This window comes from Dermochelys coriacea, chromosome 7 (genome assembly GCF_009764565.3).
Source record: "Dermochelys coriacea isolate rDerCor1 chromosome 7, rDerCor1.pri.v4, whole genome shotgun sequence".
NCBI classification, from domain to species: domain Eukaryota; kingdom Metazoa; phylum Chordata; order Testudines; family Dermochelyidae; genus Dermochelys; species Dermochelys coriacea.
Window position 1 is genome coordinate 98,748,429 of NC_050074.1, and position 9,116 is coordinate 98,757,544.

A 9,116-nucleotide genomic window follows, 5' to 3' on the forward strand; every position below is an offset into this window, starting at 1 on the left:
AGGAGTAAGAAGGGGCTGGAGTATCCATCATTCTGCACCCTCACAGCTGTATGGAATTTACTGAAGAAGCCAATAGAGGCTCAGGCTTATGACCTTTTACATGGATTCCCCCACCCCCAGGGAGGCCTCAACAGCAGGGAAGTCACAGGCCGGTTGGGTTACTGACAACAGATCCAGTGGAGCCACGGTGTCAGGAATACTGGAGGGCCAGGGCACAGCTTAGAAGGCCTTTGCCCAAAGGAAGAAACCTCTGCCACCCCCTCCAGTATTATTTTTGAAAAATTAACTCTGGCTAAAAGTATCATAAATTATCCAAATTAATTGATTTAAATTTCTGGACAAACCCACTGAACACTCAGAGATAAATTACTACCTTCTAAATTACCCCTCTGTTCCCAGATTAGCACTTGTAACACTGTCACACGTCCCCATAGCCCACGACTTATACAAAGTGAAACCAACTTTTACCCCCTGCTTCCATTTCAAAATTGAAGGGAGGTAACAAAGCTGTGGCAGACAGACATGTTGCTGCAGTACCACACTGTACCTTTTTATGAGCCTTGCTACATTTCATGCAGAGATTCAACAGACTATTTAAAAGTTAAGCTACCTACACCGCTGATTTCTAGTGTGTTGATGTAGGTGGGAAGAAAAAACCCCACACCTGCTGTTATTTTTGGGCTGCAACAAGTTTGCTTAGTATCTGACCTATTAAAAAAAAAATCCATCAACCTAAAGAATTGAGAATTATACAAGATACAGTACACACAGTCTTAACACTCAGATGTAAACAAATCCCACTTAAGTCTTGGAATGTCCACTCACTATTTGAGGCACATGGTTACAAATTAGACATAGTAAAAGGAATTTGGATTTTGTGTATTAGATGTTTTAACTTCAGTCTAAATTTAGACAAATGCTTTTTGAAAAGTTACTTTTTAAAAGATTTAGCCTTTATCTGAATGAAGTCAGAGTAACTTCAGATAGTCAAGATTTATTCAAACTGAATCAACAGGACTATTCAATTTAAGGCTTAGAGAAGTAGGGCCGAGACTCTTAAGAAAAACAAAAACAGACAATGGATGTGCCTATGATATTGATTAGACAAGACAATACTAAAGAAACTTAAGAAAAATATTGAGTCCAATTATTAGAAAAAAAGCAAAAAAAATCTGTTCAGAGTGTTTTTAGAGAGTTACTTGGTTTAGTTTACTTGGGATATACATTTAATCTTTTTTTTATTATAAATGTTTTAATTAAAGGGGCTTTTTTTTAAATGGAGCAAAATATGGAATTTCACAGAACTCAATTGCATAAGCACACTTCAGTGGCTAGCATTAAAAATATTTTATGGAAGTGATAGTAAATGTTTGATGTATCTGGAGAATTTCCATTCAGCTTTTAGCCTAATGGGGCTTTATCTGTTTTTTAAAAAAAAAATCCAAGACCCAAATGCTAAGCTACATATTACTTTAAACAAATTTCAACAAATTTTAAAGTGCTCAGGAACTTCTGCTGTAGGACAATTTTTGTTCAGATGAGTAAATTTCACTTCAGCATGATATAGAGGTACATTCTCTGGGTTTATGCTTCTGCATCTATCACTTAGCCTACTGTGAACAGCATTAAAAATAAAAAATCCAGATTTGGTAAATCTTGCACTAGATTTTAGCACCAGGACGAACGAAAATTGTAGGATGGATCTTTTCAGTCAGGCCAACTGAACCAGCTTCTTCAGTTTCCCACATGTAGGTTCCAAGTTGAGCTTTGGCTGGAATATTGTTTGCAAAGGCTGGTATGCTAGAATACATCTGACCTCTTCTAGTACCACTGTAGGAAGCCTTGAAAGGTTTAAACACCAAGCTCTGCTTCCTGGAATTGTGCATTTGGCAAATGAAATTACTTTTCTGCTTGATGTAGTCATGCAACTCTAAACACAACTTACCAGGGGTTGGGGTTTTTTCTTTGGTGGAAACACTTTATGGCTAAATTCAATATGAAGTGGCAAAATTTAAGTACTGTCATGCACAATGTTGAGCTTTCACCTGCTCTGCTTTATTCATGAAGCATTTGCATTATTGCAGGTGTATGCAGGCTACCTCTTTAATATCACATGGGCAAAAGCTACAATATGCAAAAATCAATAATCAAAGAGATATAGCCCTTCACATGTGGCACGTGGAGGAAGACAATAAGAGCAGGAACTAATGCTGAGGATTTACCTGGAGACTTGAAGGACTGCTAATTACATCAGCCTTTACCTACAGAAGGAAATGGGAATGCTACAAGGTCATCTTAATCTAAAAATGGCCCAACAATTTCAGAAGTGCTGTGTAAATTATATGCACTCAACTCTGTGTTAAGAGATTGGTGCCTTATCCAGGCCAGGCAGAAGATACACAGGTTACCATTAAATGGAGGAAACATCAGGCTTTTTGGGAAGAAGTGTGCACACATGCTGTTCCTGAAAATGCATTGCAATGCTAGGTCATTGCATTTGCTGGGAGGGGAGCGGGGGCGGGGGGGGGGGAGGAGGAAATAGAACAAGCTCCTACTCCATGTCCCAGTTTCAAAATTCTACTTAATTTAGGCTCTCTACCCAGGGACCATTTCAGATGTTGAAGAAGAACAGATACTACATTTATCTTAAATCACTTCTCAAACTTTTGCCTATTTCAGGTTCTCTGTATTCATACGCAGCACTATCGCAAATACAAAGCAAAACACTGTCTTAAGTATCACTACTTCCCCCCTCCCAGTGGAGACTGAATCTGCTGGGAGGAAGGAGGGCAGGGAATAACATTTTGAGTGAAATCTATGAAAACAGTACCAGCCTTAATGAGCATGCTTCTACCTGTGTATTTCTGGTCTCACATGCTTTCATGAGAAGTTTAGCAAACAGCAAGAATTACTCACATGCTATTCTTGGCATCACTAATAGCAAGTGAGTGCTCCCTTTACATTTCCAGAAAGGCAGGTAGAAACAGCCCTTAACATACTATTTCAGACTGGAAAAGAAGCTTCATTTGAACACGTTTTTATGGACAAGTTATTTTAAAACTTCCCTACAGTTAACTGCTGTAATGCTACAGCCCAAAAGCTTTATGTCACATTTTGGCTGGTGTGCAATAGGATCAAGACGAACTGTGTGAGCAGACAGTAGAAGATCACAACACAAAGCACATAGTCAGCCTTAAATGCAGCTCTAGAAAACATTGCAAAACTCCATGCACACAAGCCTGTGAAGAAGAAAGGGGCAAGGGGAGCTTAACCTAGAAGCCAAGCAGCCTACCTCATCTCCCAAGATGGGGACATTAAGTAAACAGGTAAGCACAACTGCTTTGACATGCAGTTATACAATGTGCAGAAACACTTCCCTTTCTTCATATGCAGCTGTCCTCTCGCACCATTTTGGGGTAGCCGGAATTGGGCCTTGCAAGATTCTCTGTTCAGTGTTGCAGCTTAGTTTGCATATTAAGATTCTGTGGCTCATGGTCACAGCTGTTTGTTGGGGAAAATTTCTTTGAAATATTTGTGTATTTTTGCTGAGTATTACAAAATACTTAAGTGTCTCTGCTCAAAAATTAAAAATGTAAGGTAAGAGGAAGCAGCTTTGATCTCCTGAGGTCTCTCTGATCTCCTGAGACCCGCTGAGGTCTCTTCTAACCCTAATATTCTATGATTCTAGGCTTCTCTCGCCCTCACCCTCTTTGTAAATAGGCGATTCTAGCTTTGTAAAAGCCAGTCCCATAATTTGGACCTAATGTAGTTATCTGTGGATGAAACAAGTACTAGAATTCCAAACCAAATAGAGGTTGGGATACACTGAGAGAATAATCTAAAATAGTTTTGAAAAGATCTGCACATAGCTATTTACCCATTAAAACATCTCTATTTAAAGCAATGCTACTTTAAGTTATTCTTTACTACACTTTTTATCATTAAGAATTTGTTAATGAGAAGTGATTGAGTCTATACATGACTAACTGCTTTCAGTTTGGAAAAAATTGACTCTGGCATCATATTTAAGTCTAGCTGAAGTTTTTTTTTTTTAAAACAATTTAAAAAAACATACTTTCCTAAAAAAAAAAGGGGGGGGGGAGAACTGCCACTCTTACAAATCAGTATTTGGTTAAGGGAAATATAGTTAAATTAGAAACTGACCACACTAGTACAAATGACTAGTTCATGTTCATTGTCTGAATAAGTGAAATTCAGAGTAACAACATATACAAACGTAAAACAAACTTTTTACATTTTCAGACATGTGTGTCTACCTCACTATATCTATGGTGCTCATGATGTTTATGTACAATGGATTTCTTTTTGAAAAGGTTTTAAAATTTAGCCCCTTTAATATTGGCCATTATAAACATCATATTGTTAAAGAACCAATGGGAGCCAAGAAAAAACATGAGCTTTTATTTGTCTCTTTTCATTAATATTTCCGGGTTAGCAAACCTAACTGTATTTTTTTATTTTTGGTACGGGGACATGGACTAAGATTTTATGAAAAAAATACACAATAGCATATGTTGTAATGACACTTCACTTAGTTTCATTCTAGTTCATACAAGCCATGTTAACTGTATTAGGCAATTTTGAACTCTCCTCCCCATTACTAAAATGAGCATCACAGATATATGTTACTAGATACTGAAGCTATTGGGTGGGGTTTTTTTAAGTTATATAAAAGGAATATCAGATCCAAGCTGTTGTTTAAGTGATACTGAAAATATCCCAAACTTCACTGTAATTCAGTTGGTTTTTAAATTGGCTTTCATTCTTTAATGTTTTAAACATTTCAAAAAGAGTACCAGTAACTATCAGCAATGTTAAGGGTGGAAAAATCCTTTCCCTATCAATCAGCATGTACTTTCAATGGGCCACAAGCTACACTGGTTGAAGAGAAAAGTGTGAATGCAAGATTAAGTTCATTAATGAACTGCATTAGGTGAATAGCCACATCAGTGCATTTAGGATGAATGCATCTAGGATGTACAGCATATGTGTAGGGATCACTGAAAGATACACAGATTAATTTAGAATACTTCACAATCTGAATTATTAGTTGATTGCTTGTTTATATGCTTGAAATCATAGTGTTTTTAATTGATTATCTCAGCTCTGCAGTAAACATCATTGAAAAGCTTTAAAGTGTGCACAATAATGGCCACATAATTGTGTTGCACATTTTCCAAGTTTTAATTGACACAAAAGTGAGTCCATTGTATTAAGACACTACACTGATTTCATTCTATTGCATGTCCTGCTCCAATTACATTTCTTAGAATACAGTATAGAGTAAAAGTGTGTGAAATCTGTAAGTAAAATAAGCAGCAGCAATAATTTTTGGGATTTTATCAAGAGTAGCTAGTTTTAAGTAATAAATACATTCCAAGTTGTGGTATTCACTATTCTCCTAGTTCACTGCTTTACTTTTCAATTCCCTTGTTTTCGGTTAGATATTCTTAAGACTTTCCTGTCAGCCTCGCACCAGAAGAGTCTCCTAACTCCAGTCCAGGTGCCCGTCACCCTTCACAGATAAGCAGTGGAATCTGAAAAGGAAACTCATCCTGTTGTCATCTGCATGGCAACCTCAATATTCTCCAGGGGAGCATGTCAGGATGTTTACAGACTTCATGAAACTCTAGGAGAACAGCTGTGTTCTTATCTTCTGTTACCTTGAAGAAAGTGAAAGAGGGAGAAAGGTTATTGTAAGTGGCACAGAACTGACCAATATTAGCGGTGAGAGACTCACTCTCCTTTACTTCATCTAAATATAACCTGCAACTCTTGTGGTGTAAATCTGCATGGCAAACTGAAGACATAATAGCTACAGTTTAATAATAGCCTCATTTAATTAACAGATCTAAATAGAAGTTGGAAGTAAGCAATAATACCACTGAAATATTTTTTGAAGAATGCAGTTGTCATTTTAATGATGAAGAATAGAATGTGATAGCTGGCTAGCTTAGTATTTAAATCTTAAACAATTCACTTTTTGGTGTAGTGATGTAATAAGTTTTCCTATACTGGACTCTGGCTAAAACCTATCAGAAATGTTTAAGATTCTTATAGTCCATTTTTTCTCTTGTGACCTGTACTTCTCAAAAAATTTATAAAATAGGAAAAAAAAGGTTCTTCATGGAATCCAACCCCTTTAACTCTTAATTTAAGCTTGCATAAGGAATTGCAGCTGTTTAAATTAGCTGATGAATGTTTAACATCTGAGTTTTCAGATAGAAATGTACATTCCTGATAAGAAAAAGGAAAAAAAAAAAGCAAGAGATGTTTCCTTCCAGCCAATACACATTGCTCAGAATGGAAATGAAAAAAAAATCAGAAATGAGTATATTTCATTTCAACTTAACAGTTGAAACAGGGAGAGACCTGAGATGATTGTGAGATACTGCTGTCAAACCAGACTGGCACAGAGTATTCCTCTCACACCATTCTTGCAGGATACCAATGAGAGTCATCAACACTCAAGATAGTCCAATCCATACCTCTAAGCAGAGGAAGTTATTCATACCCCACTATAGCAATCTCTAATAGTTGTGATATGTATCTGTTTTATTGGCCTTTTAAAGTTAGACTAAGAGCCCCAGAAGCTCTTATTACCTGGTTACCTCAAAGACTATATTGGAACACTTGATTTGCATTTAAAGAGAAGCTGTCAATATTATAAGATTCCAGGACTGTTTCTGTGTTTTGCTCTGAAGCCTAGAACGTCTGTGGAATCAGTGTGAAGTGATGAAACAGCTACGAACATGGCTGAGAGGTTTTTTTGTTCAGAATACCACCAAGTTCAATCACCACTGGGATTCATAGTCTATTACCAACCAATTTTTAAATTCTTAGCCATTTTGACTTTACAAATTACACACATGACAGCAAGGCATGTATTAAATGTCATGCCAAGAATCCTAGACCATCACCACATTAGAGGTAACAACCAATCACCACCCTTACTCAACAGCTAATTTGCATGCAGCAGTTTGATTGGTTGTATGGGGAAGACTGAATAGATGGATTATTTGGCCCAAGTATCATACTTATGCTACAGCGTGGGCTTTCCACTACTAATGTGTAATGAAGTCACAACATTCAAAATGCTGCATTCCTCCCACTCTGACATGAACAGCATGTGCTAAGACTATTAGGCAGAAAGTAGGATTGTGGACCCTGTCATCTGGCCTGCAGTAGTCTTGGGCAGAAGGCCATATCAGTGGGAGGGTTTGTTTGTTTAAAGAAAGAGGCAACATTTAATAAGGTTAAGATTTTACCTAGAAGTCCATGCAACTTATGCCTGCCATTCTGTTAATTAACTCTGCTGTGCAAAATGTACTGAAATTGTGCTACAGTACCTTGGCGTGATCAATGGCCTTAAACATTTGCATATCTATTTAACACACATCCTTCTGTTTATCTTGAAGACTGACTGGAGTAAAACTGATTAAGAATAGTGACAGAGCAGTGCAAGTCAGGACATCCTGGTGACAGAAGAGGTCATTATCATTGAGGTCATCCATAAGTTTTTAATATTTTCCTCTAGAGAAAACAGGTCACCACAAATGGACTTCAGAAGTAATTCAATCAGGGCCTAGCACTAAAATCCATGATCAGTCCTAACTCACAAACTAATACTGTTAGTATACAGAGTCAGGATTTTAGGACCTCACATTTATCTTTCTGATGAATAACAGAATGAGATGTAATACTATGGTTAAGGGACAAAGTCCTTTTTTATAAAACCCTCAGAGTTTAAGTCTCAAAGTTGAATTATGAAAAGAAAAATCCACTATATAATGATTTAAATAAGTCAATTACATTATCACATTTCTTTGCACTGCTAAAAATGCACCACAGCCTCCTGTTAGCATGAGAAACTAAAAGTGAAACTGACCTACCTATCCTTGTCCAAGGTGACTGAAAAACACAAAAAACCCTACAGCCCTTAAACATAAGATAGAAATTCAGTATTTTAATAATTTACAATCTTATTAATGACAGAAAATTTGTTTTTAAGTCACTTCCTTTGACATTCCTATGAAACTCCTATGTAAAAAGTACCTTTATATTTCAGCAAAGTCTGTATTCAGAAATTTCATGTACACTTTCAAAACTCAGCTACTTCAAAGAAAAGCCGCAAAAAAATCCAAACACAAACTGATCTAAAACAATCATTTTATCAAGCACATTGGGGCCTGAAAGTTATCTGCAATGTGTGATTTGCACCTTTGAAACGTAAAACACAACAGGTGGAATTTTGAAAAATACATACATCACTTCAGCATTTACTGTTTGCCTTAAAGAAATAATTCTGTAAACTTGGTCAGATTGTACATTCCCAAACTAAGCTCATAAAGAAACTTAGATATTTTGTGGTATGGGAAGAAATATTAAGCACATAGCAACTCACAATTTCTGGTTTGAATTTTTGAAGTATTACTAACAAAACCCACAAAAACCTAGGTAGTTTTGTTAGAGGATTTAATCTTATGACAACAACCATTCCCCCCTACCCCACCTTTTCTTTTTACTGAACGGGTACATAACTCAGCCTGCCCTGTGTGTGTGGTTTTTTTTAAATAGATTTAATAATTTTATTAAGATAATGTTGAAGTAAAAAGAAAATGGTACAGAATTTATGCATAGAAGTTTCTGGTTATCAGGGAATAAGGTACAGATTATCCAGGGGTGCGAAATTCAGTTTAGGAGCAGGTGGCGTAAGGAATACATAATCTGCAATCTAATGCAATCGCTTCAAGACCAAGATCAAAGACTATCTTCTCACAACAGAAATTTGATAGGACTGGCACAACTGCAAGTTGGCTTTTACAACAGCTTTGATAAACACTGGTTTCAGAGTAGCAGCCGTGTTAGTCTGTATCTGCAAAAAAAGAAGGAATACTTGTGGAACCTTAGAGACTAACAAATGTTTTTGTTAATTTATTTGTTAGTCTCTAAGGTGCCACAAATACTCCTTTTCCTTTTTTTTTTCCCTTTTATAATACACCGTATCCCTAAAGGTGAATGCTTATAACTTCTCTTCACATTAACCTGCAGTTCTGGTGCCACTACAAACCAGCAGCTACTAACCTTGAATGTAG

At 36.6% G+C, this 9,116-nt stretch overlaps 1 long non-coding RNA gene across 1 annotated transcript; it reads right to left on the minus strand.

The window, feature by feature from the left end:
- Window positions 1-2,028: 2,028 nt before the first annotated feature.
- On the minus strand, window positions 2,029-8,574 carry LOC122460909. Its single transcript, XR_006282522.1, has 2 exons — window positions 6,625-8,574; window positions 2,029-5,684 (listed from the first exon to the last, which is right to left on the minus strand). It is a non-coding gene; the product is annotated as an uncharacterized LOC122460909 (long non-coding RNA).
- Between the last annotated feature and the right edge of the window lie 542 nt (window positions 8,575-9,116).